Here is a 12,680-nt window from a genome sequence, read left to right as displayed (position 1 = left end):
TGTTGGTGTTTATATTCTTCCCTCTAGGCTCTAGTTTGGTGAATGAATGAATACCAGTATTCACCTAATTTGTTAATTGATTTTGACTTTTATAGGTATATACAAAATATAGTTTTTAAAAATTAAGGTCTGTCTGACTGAATCTCAGAAGAGTACTTACTGATGGGCACAGACATCATATGTGAAATAACACAGATTGTGATGTGTTGGCAAATCTTAACTATCATGAAATTACTGAAGTCCATATAATGTACAAAATTTAAAAGGGAAGAAAAGAAAATTAAAAGAACCTTTTGAAAATCTTTGCTTAGAAGTGAAAAACTTAGTCATTGTGAAAGTATAGAGAGGTTTTGAGCAAGTTAGTATGTGCAGTTCATAGGAAAATATTAATTGCTATGTATAGACCAGGTGCTTGTTATGATTAAGCATTGGTAACCATGGAGATAGCATGAAATTTATAAACTTAAAAACATACCAGATAGAAAATGCAAGTAGCATAGGAGAGTGAATCATGCCCCAACTGGTCTTAGCTTGATTTCTCTCAAATCTAAAGACTTAAAGAATTTCTATCTGGTCATTTTCTGAGTAAAATCACTCATTTTTCAGACTCTGAATTTGTGCTTTGGATATCTCAACTTGTTCTTTGAAAATGCTTTTTATCTAAAGTTAATTTAGTCATGATAGAATGTGTGTAGGGTTAGAGATTTTATAAGTAAGAAATAGCTTGAAAGCAGTAACTTTTAGATTGATCTTGGTAACTTAAATGAGTACCTGAACCTTTTATGTAGACATTTACTGTGAGTTTTCAGTTGGCATACTGTAAGCGATTGGTCATGTTTAGTTTTTCAAATGTTTCTTTTAATAAATCATATAGATGGTCCAGGTAGAGAACTGTATGGTATAACATCAGTTTCTGTCATGGAATGATTTGTTCATCCATGAAATGGTGAGCTGGAGAGCCAAAATAAAGTTTCTTTACTCTTGATTCAATAAAGTTTTTTTACTCTTTACTCAATATAAGTTTCTTTACTTATAAACAATCAAAATCAATATTTTGATTGTTTGTAAATCTATTCCTTGAGTCCTTTATGACAATAGGTTACTTGCCTGTAGATATTCTGAAAGTGGTATTGTTTGAATTTAAAATCATCATAAATAATTAAAAAATTATAACACAAAGGTTTTACTTTCAGGAAGAATAATTTTACTCAAGGAGGTTGCCAGATTTTCTGTTCAAAGGAAAAATCTTAATTTTAAAAGTAGAATAGATTATATTTAAAAAAATGGCAACTGGTTTAATTGAGAAAAAGGTCCCATAGAATGCTCTTCACAGTTTCATTTTATTGTGATTTGGACCTACTTTAATGCATTTTTAGCTCCCATTTTTCAAGAGAGTCAAAATAAGTGACCTCTATTGGACAGTCAAGTGAAACATTGCCTTTGTGAACATGCCTATCAACACTAGGATGTATTAAAGTGAACGTGGTTGTGCTGCGTAAGAGTAGGGACGTAATCTTTTCATCTCTGATTTAGTAGGACCTTTCGTAAGAATACTTATTATACCGTTGGTCACCAGGTTTTTAGAGGGACCAAGAGAGAAAACAGAGAGCCCAGAGATGAGTGACAAGAGTTGATTCAAGTGATCCAAAAGTTAGTCCTGGAAGAGGGTGCTCAAAATGTATTATGTGGCTCACTTGCTTCTCAAATGAAATGACATGGGGAGTTTATTTAAAAATGTAAATTTCTTAAAGAAATTCTCTAGATAGTTCTTAGGTTCATGAGATCTTAGAACCTTTGTCATTGGGGAAAGTAAGTTATTGGGCCTGATTATTTGGGAAGAGGAAATATAGAGGAAACTGAATAATGATCTTTCACTTAATTAATAATAAATTTAATAAGACCCAATTTGAATTATCCATCCTGCTTTCATGTACCCTTTTCCAATTGCTGATGAAGCAGGAAATACACATATATCTTGATATTTGTTCATGTATTAAGTGGCATTTTTTCTCATTATTTCTTATAAACTTACTTTTATCTCTCTAAAACTTATTTTTAAAAAATGTATAAAACGTTCTGATGATTTTCATTGTTAGAACTGTAGAAACATCTCATTCCTCAGAGAAACAAAACCTCTTCTAGCAGTAAAAGGAACTCATTAGCAAAACGGATAGTATTAGCAGCTTTAAAACATAATGCAGTTGTGACTTTCACATGGTTACTTCTTACAATAATCTGTTAAAGGTTAGGACAAAGTATTAAATGCAACTCCCTGAAGGTGATCAGAATGGTATGTGGTTGGTTCCTAACATGTAGCTTTTTGGTAATTCAACATTAACCAAGGATTGGATTTTTAAAGCCTTGGACCTATCTTCTTTAAATGTTTCTTCTCTCAGTAGGTATTTGGAAGGGAACTGGATAACCTGGAGTGCTGGTATTCTACATTTCTGGCTGAAGGCCTAGTCATATGTTTTGGAACTCTGACTAGGATGTAGCAAGATAGTTATCCTGTTATGAAAATTGAGTAGCTCTAACAAAGACTGTGAAGAAAGCTAGCACTGAAGAATTGATGCTTTTGAACTGTGGCGTTGGAGAAGACTCTTGAGAATCCCTTGGACTGCAAGGAGATCCAACCAGATCATTCTAAAGGAGATCAGTCCTGGATATTCATTGGAAGGACTGATGCTAAAGCTGAAACTCCAATACTTTAGCCACCTCATGCAAAGAGTTGACTCATTGGAAAAGACTGTGATGCTGGGAGGGATTGGGGGCAGGAGGAGAAGGGGATGACAGAGGATGAGATGGCTGGATGGCATCACCGACTCAATGGACATGAGTTTGGGTGAACTGCGGGAGTTGGTGATGTACAGGGAGGCCTGGCATGCTGCAATTCATGGGATCACAAAGAGTTGGACACGACTGAGCAACTGAACTGAACTGAACTGAACTGAACAAGTGTTCTCTCCCACAGTTATAGCTGGATAAAGTGGGGCTTGGGCCCAGGTCTTAACCTCTTTCAGTTATAGCTCACTGATTTTTCATACTGTTCCTAGTATTGTAATATACTTTTAGTAGCAGTTTTTTATTATTTAGTTGCTAAGTGGAGTCTGACTCTTTTGTGACCCCATGGACTGAAGCCTGCCAGGCAACTCTGTCCATGGGGTTTTCCAGGCAAGAACACTGGAGTGGGTTGCCATCTCCTCCAGGGGATCTTCCCCACCCAGCGATCAAACCCAGATCTCCTACTTTGCAGGCAGATTCTTTACCACTGAGCATTATATAAATATTTGTTGAGTAAATGAATAATTTGTCAACTGAAATAATGCACAATGTGAGAATTGTGAGTTAAGAGTTATTTGGAGCAAAATGGTGACTATAGCCTGGGAGGTGGACTCTCAGAACTGCTCCACAGAGGTGGAGGGGGGGATACAACGTATATGTGATTCTGGTGAAGAGGGATAGAAGTAACCAATCATACATTTGGAAGAAGGTGGCTGCTAGTCATGAGGAGCAGGTGTCTCTGTTAATGATTTTAGTGCTTTTCTGGATATGAGAAGATGCAAGAAATTGGGCTCATAAAATCTTTTATCTGAAGGCCTGTTCTGCCAGTTTTTCCCAGATCACAGAATGCCTCATACCTGATTTCCACCCTAAACTCCTTTCGGGGCATGTTGGAGATCAGCAACTGCAGTGGCTAGTGACTTCATCCTTCTAGAGGCAGATGATGAGTGATAATTTTTAGTTGACAAAATAAGGCTAAAGTTTTAGTCAGCATAAAGCTCAGTTTGAATCAATATATGTGACATAGCCATGGAAACAGTGAGTATAATCTTGGGCTGCAAGAATAGATGTGTAGTGTCTAGAATGGAGAGGGAAAGTATTACTTTGCTCTTTCCAATTTGGGGCGAGTCTAGAAATGTAGGATTCTTTTATCGGTCCCACAGGCGGCTCAGTGGTAAAGAATCTGCCTGCCAGTGCAGATGATGCAGCAGACTCAGTCCCTGGGTTGGAAAGATTCCCCTGGAGTAGAAAATGGCAATGCGCTCCATTATTCTTACCTGGAAAATCCCATGGACAGAGGAGCCTGGTGGGCTACAGTCCAGGTGTCACGAAGAGCTGGACACGACTGAGAAACTGAGTATGTACGCACTTTAAGAGAAACATTAACAAACTGGGTATTAACTAGTAGTGTGATATGATAAAACTACAATTTTTAATTGAAAAATGTAGTTGAAAAACAATGGAATGTAAATAAAAGGATTCATTGAGACTAGCTAGTATTTTTGATAGCTATCCTGTAGGAGAGGTCCTAGAGGGAAGGAGTTGGAGTTGTTGTAGATGCCTGTGGGTGACAGAGATAGAGAGGCATGTATTAGCTCATTAGCTTTTCATGTATGGAAAGCTTTCTAATGTTTTAAGAGAGAAGTGGCTGCGTTGGTGAGCAGTGAACGCTTGATCAGTCAGTAGGTTGGCTTAGTGAACACTTTGCATGGTGTTATAGAAAGGATCCATGCTTCAAAAGGATGGTCAGCTTCGATGTCCTTGAAGGTTCCATGTGAACCTGACATTCTCTTGTTCTCTTATCTCCTTCTACCACCCCCCAAGTCTTATGCTAGTTGTCTAGTGCTCATTAGAAGAGTTTGTTTGAAAAATCTCTGAGACCCTGCTATTTATCTTTTCAAAGGCTTTATTTTTAGTATTTCTTTACTTAAAGTTGGAAGCAAAATGGACTTCTATTTCTGAAGAGAAAACTTTGTTAATGATTTCTTAATATTTGTAAATACATAAGTATATGATATATTATATATTATTTATATTTTATCACCAGTATGTATAACTGATACTGTTTCATATGTAGTGCTAAAGTGAACAGATGAGTGGTAGATTCTGTATATTTTATTTAGACCAGCTAAAGTTTATAACCTGAGGATTAGGATAAAAGCTTAATTAAGCTTTTTTGAATGTGATATGTCTTAAAAATGGATTTACTGTGGAATACCTACAAAATACTTCCTGCCATTAGTCAGATGTTCTCAACAGATTTGTGACTAACAAGTCATTTTATTCTACATTTGTACTTTGCTGGATGATTAAATCTTGGACCAAAGTAAGTTTTCATATTTCTTTTTATTCTAAATTTCAAATTGTGCTTTCCTGGGAAATTAACTACTTTGATTTAATTTCTGAGTGAGTAAATCCCTTAAACACTGGATATCAAAATACAGTTGACCCTTGAGCAATATGGGTTTGAACTGTGGGGGTCTACTTGAATTCTTCCCGATAAATATATTGGAAAATTTTGTGGAGATTTGCAACAATCTGATGAAACTCAGAGGAACTGTGTAGCCTAGAAACACAGAAAAAATTAAGAGAAAAATATAATGAATGCATAGAATACATGTAGATACAAGTCTCTTCTATCATTTAATACTATAAAATATACACAATTCTATTATAAAGAGTTAAAATGTATCAAAAATTACACATACACTTACAGACCATATATGGCAGCATTTGCAGTGGAGAGAAATGTAAACAAATGTAAATATGCAGTTTTCTAGGCTTTAGCAGTACATGAACTGAGAACTTCCAGATGTACAAAACAGGGTTTAGAAAAGGCAAAGGAACCAGGGGTGAAATTACCAGCATTTGTTGGATCATGGAGAAAGCAAGGGAATTCCAGAAAAACATCTACTTCTGTTTCACTGACTACTCAAAAGCCTTTGACTCTGTGGATCATAACTAACTGTGGAAAATTCTTATAAAGATACGGGAGTACCAGACCACCTTACCTGTCTCTCCAAACCTATATATGAGTTAGGAAGCAACAATTAGTACCATATATGGAACAACTGACTAGTTCAAAACTGGGAAAGGAGTACAACAAGGCTGTATATTGGCACCCTGCTTATTTAACTTTTGTGCAGAGTACATCCTGTGAAATATGGGGCTGGATGAATCACAAGCTGGAATCAAGATTGCTGGGAGAAATAACAACTGGATGTGGATATGAGGATGATACTACTATAATGGCGAAAGCAAAGAGGAACTAAAGAGCCTCTTGATGAGGGTGAAAGAGAGTGAAAAAGTTGTCTTGTAACTCAACATTCAAAAAACTAGGATTATGGCATCCAGTCCCACCACTTCATGGCAAATAGAAGGGGAAAAAGTGGGAGCAGTGACAGATTTTCTTTTCTTGGGCTGCAAAATCACTGTGGATGGTGATTGCAGCCACAAAATTAAAAGATGCTTGCTCCTTGGAAAGAAATTTATAACAAACTTGACAGCATTTTAAAAAGCAGACACATCACTATGCTGACAAAGGCCCCTACAGCCAAAGCTGTGATTTTTCCAGTAGTTGTGTACAGATATGAGAGTTGGATCATAAAGAAGGCTGATAGCCGAAGAACTGATGCTTTCCAATTGTGGTGCTGGAGAAGACACTTGAGAGTTCCTTGGACTAAAAGGAGATCAAACCAGTCAATTTTAAAGGAATATTCATTGGAAGGACTGGTGCTGAAGCTCCAACACTTTGGCCACCTGATGTGAAGAGCCAACTCTTTGGAAAAGATCCTGATGCTGGGAAAGATTGAGGGCAGGAAGAGAAGGGGGCGACAGAGAATGAGATGGTTAGAGGGCATCACCGACTCAATGAATGTGAATTTGAGCAAATTCCAGGAGATAGTGAAGGACAGGGAAGCTTGGCATGCTGCAGTCTGTGAGGCTGCAAAGAGTCAGATTCGTCTTAACAACTGAGCAACAACAAAGTGAAGTGAAAGTCGCTCAGTTGTGTTCGACTCTTGCGATGCCATGGACTAAACAGTCCATGCAGTTTTCCAGGTCAGAATACTGGGGAGTGGGTAGCCTTACCCTTCTTGGGATCTTCCCAACTCAGGGATCAAACCCAGGTCTCCCACATTACACGTTGATTTTTTACCAGCTGAGCCACAAGGGAAGCCCAAGTAACAAAAGGGTGGTGGTGGTGAAGTCGCTCAGTCGTGTCCGACTCTTTGCGACCCCATGGACTGTAGCCTACCAGCCTTCTCCGTCCATGGGATTCTCCAGGCAAGAATACTGGAGTGGGTTACCATTTCCTTCTCCAGGGGATCTTCCCGACCCAGGGATCGAACCTGGGTCTCCTGCATTGGAGGCAGACGCTTTAACCTCTGAGCCACCAGGGAAGCCCCCAAAAGGACTTCCTTGATAATCCAGTGATTAAGAATCTGTGCTTCTACTGCAGGGGGCAGGAGTTTGATCCCTGGGTGGGCAACTAAGACCCCACGTGCAACATGGTATGTAGTACACTATTCCTAATGTAATAATTTCATAGCTACCTCGTGTTGCTATTGTGGTGAACTTGTTTTGCAATAAGAACTATATGAGATATTTTTGTGTTTAAGTTATAATGTTTCTGGTAATATATTATAAATATGACTGTAATACTGTATGCCATGAAAATTTTACAACAATTCATTCATTACCATATAGACTAGCTACTCTGGCTACTATAATTGTATTGCTGCTTCTTCATTATGAATGCATGAATCACTATACCTGTAAATATGAATTTCTTTTCATACTATCTTTTTGTTTTTGATTTGTAGTGTTAGTATTCTGTATAACAGCTACAGTATCTTGTATCATATAATGCAGTATTAATGTAGGTTGTTGTTCAGTCGCAATGTTGTGTCCAACTCTGTGACCTATCACTGCAGCACACCAGGCTTCCCTGTCCTTCACCATCTCCTGGAGTTTGCTCAAACTCATGTCAATTGAGTCAGTGATGCCACTGAACCATCTCATCCTCTGTCTCCCTCTTCTCCTCCTTCCCTCAATCTGGTACTGACAGACAATTCATTTTATAGACAGATGATGTAAATTTATGGCATCTATACATACAGTATTGTAAATATATTTTCCTCTTGGTTTTCTTACTATTTTCTTTTCTCTACTTTTATTATAAGAATACAGTGTATAAAACATATAACATACAAAATATGTGTTAATTGACTGTTCATGTTATTGGTAGGGCTTCTATTCAACAATAGGCTGTTGGAATAGGCTGTTGTAGTTAAGATATTGGGGAGTCAGAAGTTTTGACTGTATGGGAGTTGGTGCCCTTAACCCCCGTATCATTTAAGGGTCAATTGTATATTTGACTTTAGAGCATGTGAGTACCAAAATATGTGCAATGTGTTGATCTGGAAACATGCTGACCCTGCTTGTTATACTATCTAGGTGCTTGAAGCAAAGCCTGAAAGAAAACCTAGGTTAAAATTTTGGTGTCTTCTCGAAGCAATTCCTTAGTATCAGTTTTTTTAGGTCATATATTTTCTCCCTGGATTGCCAGAGAGTTTGGGAAGAAAATGTTCAAATTCTTTTTATAATTAATTTCCTCTGGAAAGTAAGAAATACAAATGTTCTAACATTTATCACATGGTTTAACACTAGTGCCTTACACTGCCCACTTGTCAAATAGTCATGGATTCTAAAGAGTCTCCCAGCTATTCTAGAAAGAGTGGGAGTCAAACATCATGCCCATATTTATTAGTTCACTTTCAACATATAATAGTTTTTTTGTGGTGCCTGTCTTTCTTGTTTAGTAGATGAGCATATTGTGCTATCTAGTTTTGGTTCAGATAACTTTCAAAGATTCTTGCAAATAAACCCCATGGGTTAAATATAATGCTAACCACTCAAATGATTACAAAATGAATTTCATGATTTGATAAGCACAGCCAATAACGTGCCTCATCTATTTGGATCTTTTTATCTTTGTGTAGCATTTTCTTTCTAGATTATGGCAACCAGAATTGAATTAAGAATCAGACTTTTGAATCATAGCATCAATAAATGTTAAGCTAAGTTTGAAGGAGATGGTGTATATTTGATTGTGTTTATATTTATTTTGAAGTTATTAATAATATTTTACTGTGAGGAAAGATTTTTGGACCACTAATTAATAAACTGGTATTATATAAAATTTTCATTTCATTTTATTTATTTTTTATAATATTTCTGTTGTTGTACATTTTGAAATGTACCTACTAGCACAGTAAATGATATAATTTATATGTTATATATGTGAAGATTTAAAACATTTTTATTCATAAAAGTTCATAGTTCTGTTGACTCTTGAACAACATGGGTTTGAATTGTGCAAGTCCACTTATAAGCAGATTTCTTTCAACAGATATAGTTGGCTTTCCACACATGCTGGTTCTGAATCTGGTGGTTCAGCACTCATGGATACAGAGGTCCACTATGAGAGTTAAGCATACTCAGATATTTGTGTCTATGGTGGGTCCTTGAACCAATTCCCTGTGAATGCTGAGGGATAATTGTAGAAAAATCTGGAGATACTAGTCTAGGTGTAATTCACTAGGAGTGAAAGAGGAAGGCATATCATTTTATTTTCCCCCTAAAACATAAAAGAATGAATCTTTGTCCACATGTGCATCTTCCTATCCCCAACAGGAATAGATTCTTGTCATTCAGTTATTGAAAACCATTGTCAAATTAGTGATTTTATTGGTCCTTGTCAGAAATTTCTACTTAAAGGAAACAGAAGATGCATTTTTGTAGGCATGCTTTCTTTTCTGTATGACAACTTTTATCTATATATAATAGTTACATCTTTTAAAAAGAATGGCATATCAGCATTTGCTGTTGTACTCTGATCTATTTACTTTTCTGTGTGTCCATATGGTTTAGAAGAGAAACTTAGTTTGTATTAACTAAGACAAATGAGACTACAGTTAGGCAGACCAACTGACTTTATTTCTAGTCTTCAAAATAGTGGTACTAAAACAACAACAAAACTAAAAAAAAAATGAGCAAACTGAAAAACAAAGAACTCAAAACTTAGGATCTTTTCATATTCTTTGGATTGAAAAGTGAATAGAATAAAAGAATCAGTTGATTCCATGGCAACCTTTCATTCCTTTCCAAAGGAGATTTTAAGAGATTGAAAACATAAAAAGTAGATGTTGTTCTAATAATTCTTTTATATTTTGATCAGAAAAGGCCTGAATCTTTATAAATCCAACAAAAGTACATTTGTTCCATCTTTGGGAACATAGAGATCTATTGTGGACAAATCATTTTTATTCTCCTTTTCTTCTTATGCTTTCAATTAGAATTTCATCTAGAGTATTTCTTCTCTTATAATTAAGTAACAAAATTATCCAATAATTTTTGCCAAACATTCAGAATTGTTCAGAAGAAAGGGTAGAAATAAGGTAACCTATAATACCAATAATTTGGCTCCTGAATATTTTTTCAATTAAATGGGAATTGGAGTCTGTTAATGATGAATTAAAGTTTAGATCTTTTCTCTGCCTCGATTAATAGGTTGACATCTATAACAGAAGATCAAGACTGACACCAAGATCTATGAAGTCAGCAAAATTACTGTATACTAGTGTATTTGCCTTTCATAATTATTGACTTGAGTCTTAGATTAGGCTGCATGGAAATAGATTCTGAGATGAAGAGGTTATTTGACAAGTGGTCTCCAGAGTGCATATGTAAGGAAGTGAGAAAAGGAGGATCAGCAAGAGGGAGACACTGACCCTCAATGCAACTGAGCATCAGTAGAGACTCTAGGGAGCTCTGGAGCTGGGATGTCCTTTCAGAGATACTCTGTACTGAAGCAAGGGGTTCTTTGTTCCACAGTCAAGCTCATTGACTATGGGCTCTCCCCTGAGAGGGAGCTTAACTTTAAGTGAGGTAGTTCTTCGTGGCCAAGGGCATTTCTCTGTGAGGGACCCACATGTGAACTGTCAAGAGATGGTATTCCCAACAGCTGAGAGAAGGATGCTTTATCCTTGAGGAAGGAATCTGGGTGGAGCATCCAGTACCAGGTATACTCCATAAGGTAGCACTGAATTCTGCACTCAGCTGTACAGGATACAGAATAGCAGCTTGGCTGAGAAGGTAAGTTCTTGTGGATTATGGCCTTTGTTACTGGCAAGATTAATTAGAACTGTGCTTGCTATGGATCATTGAGGCAAGCAGAGAATATTCACATTTTGCCCCCTTCATCATCCATCACCCTCAAAAACCAAAGCTTAGATACTGTGCGTGAGAGTTGAACCTTAGGTTTCTTAATCAGATTCTCTAAATTGGACAGAGTTTATATTGATGCCAGCTGACAGAACAGAATTAAGCCTTAACATTAGGAACTTCTAAGTTTTGAGTCACTTTTGAATGGGCTTTAATTTTTTTTGTTAGATCACTGGTTTTACTTTAATCATTGAGAAAGTGGTAATGTTTCTTTTGATTGAATTTGATTTCACTTATCACATTTGTTTAGATTCAGATAACATTAAGCATGTTAGAGCCATGTAATTCTCAACCTTCTGTTAACCAGGCAGTTTTTAATCACTGTGAAAAGGAAGCAGATGATCAATTTTCAGACAGTTACCTGTCACTGAGATAACCCTGAAACAATAAAGATTGATTTTTATGTTAATAAAACTAGAGAGATCTCTTGACAAACTCAAACCTGGGTTTTCTGGAAAATATAAACTCGTATATTTTTATATTTATAGGACTTGCTTTAATGATACCAGGGTCCCTGTCAGCCCTTAATAGTATAAAATTAAAGTTGCCTAGTTTATGTATTTCTAAGCACTTAAGTTGGGATGTAAAGCTAAGCTAAGCAGCTTTGTTCATTGTTATTTAATTTAGATCTTTATATATACATGCTACAGTCAAACCAGTTGTGCAACAAAATGATTTGAATTTTTGAGTGTTTTTCAACATAGACTTACTGATGTATTGTTGTTCAGTTGCACAGTCCTGTCATACTCTTTGTGACCCCATGGACTGCAGCATGCCAGGCTTCCCTGACCTTCACCATCTCCCAGAGCTTGCTCAAATTCATGTCCATTGAGTTGGTGATGCCATCCAACCATCTCGTCCTCTGCTGTTCCCTTCTCCTCCTGCTTTCAATCATGCCCAACATCAGGGTTTTTTCCAGTGAGTCAACTCTTCACATCAGGTGGCCAAAGGTTTGGAGCTTCAGCATCAGTCCTTCCAATGAATATTCAGAACTGATTTCCCTCAGGATCGACTTGTTTGATCTCCTTGCAGTCCAAGAGACTCTCAAGAGTCTTCTCCGACACCACAATTCAAAAGCATCAATTCTTCCATGCTCAACCTTCTTAATGGCCCATCTCTACTGGAAAAACCATAGTTTGATTATACCGACCTTTGTTGGCAAAGTAATATCTCTGTTTTTTAATATTCCATCTGGGTTTATCATAGCTTTTCTTTTAAGTAGCAAGCGTCTTTTAATTTCATGGCTGCAGTCACTGTACAGTGATTTTGGAGTCCAAGAAAATAAAGTTTGCCTATGCTTTTGATGTAGACACCTAGATAAATATGAAATAGAATTTTTATCTCTGGAGGTAGGTGATGTGAAAAATTGACAGATTTACTTAGGGCGATGATCCATTGGTCTTCAAATGTAGCCTGTGATAGGAATTATGGTACGTGTAGACCTACTGGCACCCATTTTTTCCACTGTTGGACAAAAGGAAAGACAAGATGAAATGATGGAGAAATGGATAGAGTGAGAGGAAGAAAGGAAGGAGGAAAGGAGACCTAACTAGAATTTTTTTAAAAGTCTCATCTTATTAGTCATCAGTTGGAGGTACTTAAATAACATCAAA

At 36.7% G+C, this 12,680-nt stretch overlaps 1 non-coding gene across 1 annotated transcript; it reads right to left on the bottom strand.

The window, feature by feature from the left end:
* Positions 1-7,109: 7,109 nt before the first annotated feature.
* On the bottom strand, positions 7,110-7,181 carry TRNAW-CCA (transfer RNA tryptophan (anticodon CCA)). Its single transcript has one exon. It is a non-coding gene; the product is annotated as a tRNA-Trp (tRNA).
* Positions 7,182-12,680: the final 5,499 nt, after the last annotated feature.

Source organism: Budorcas taxicolor, chromosome 4 (assembly GCF_023091745.1).
Source record: "Budorcas taxicolor isolate Tak-1 chromosome 4, Takin1.1, whole genome shotgun sequence".
Lineage (NCBI taxonomy): Eukaryota > Metazoa > Chordata > Mammalia > Artiodactyla > Bovidae > Budorcas > Budorcas taxicolor.
This window is presented reverse-complemented; position numbering and strand designations above follow the sequence as displayed.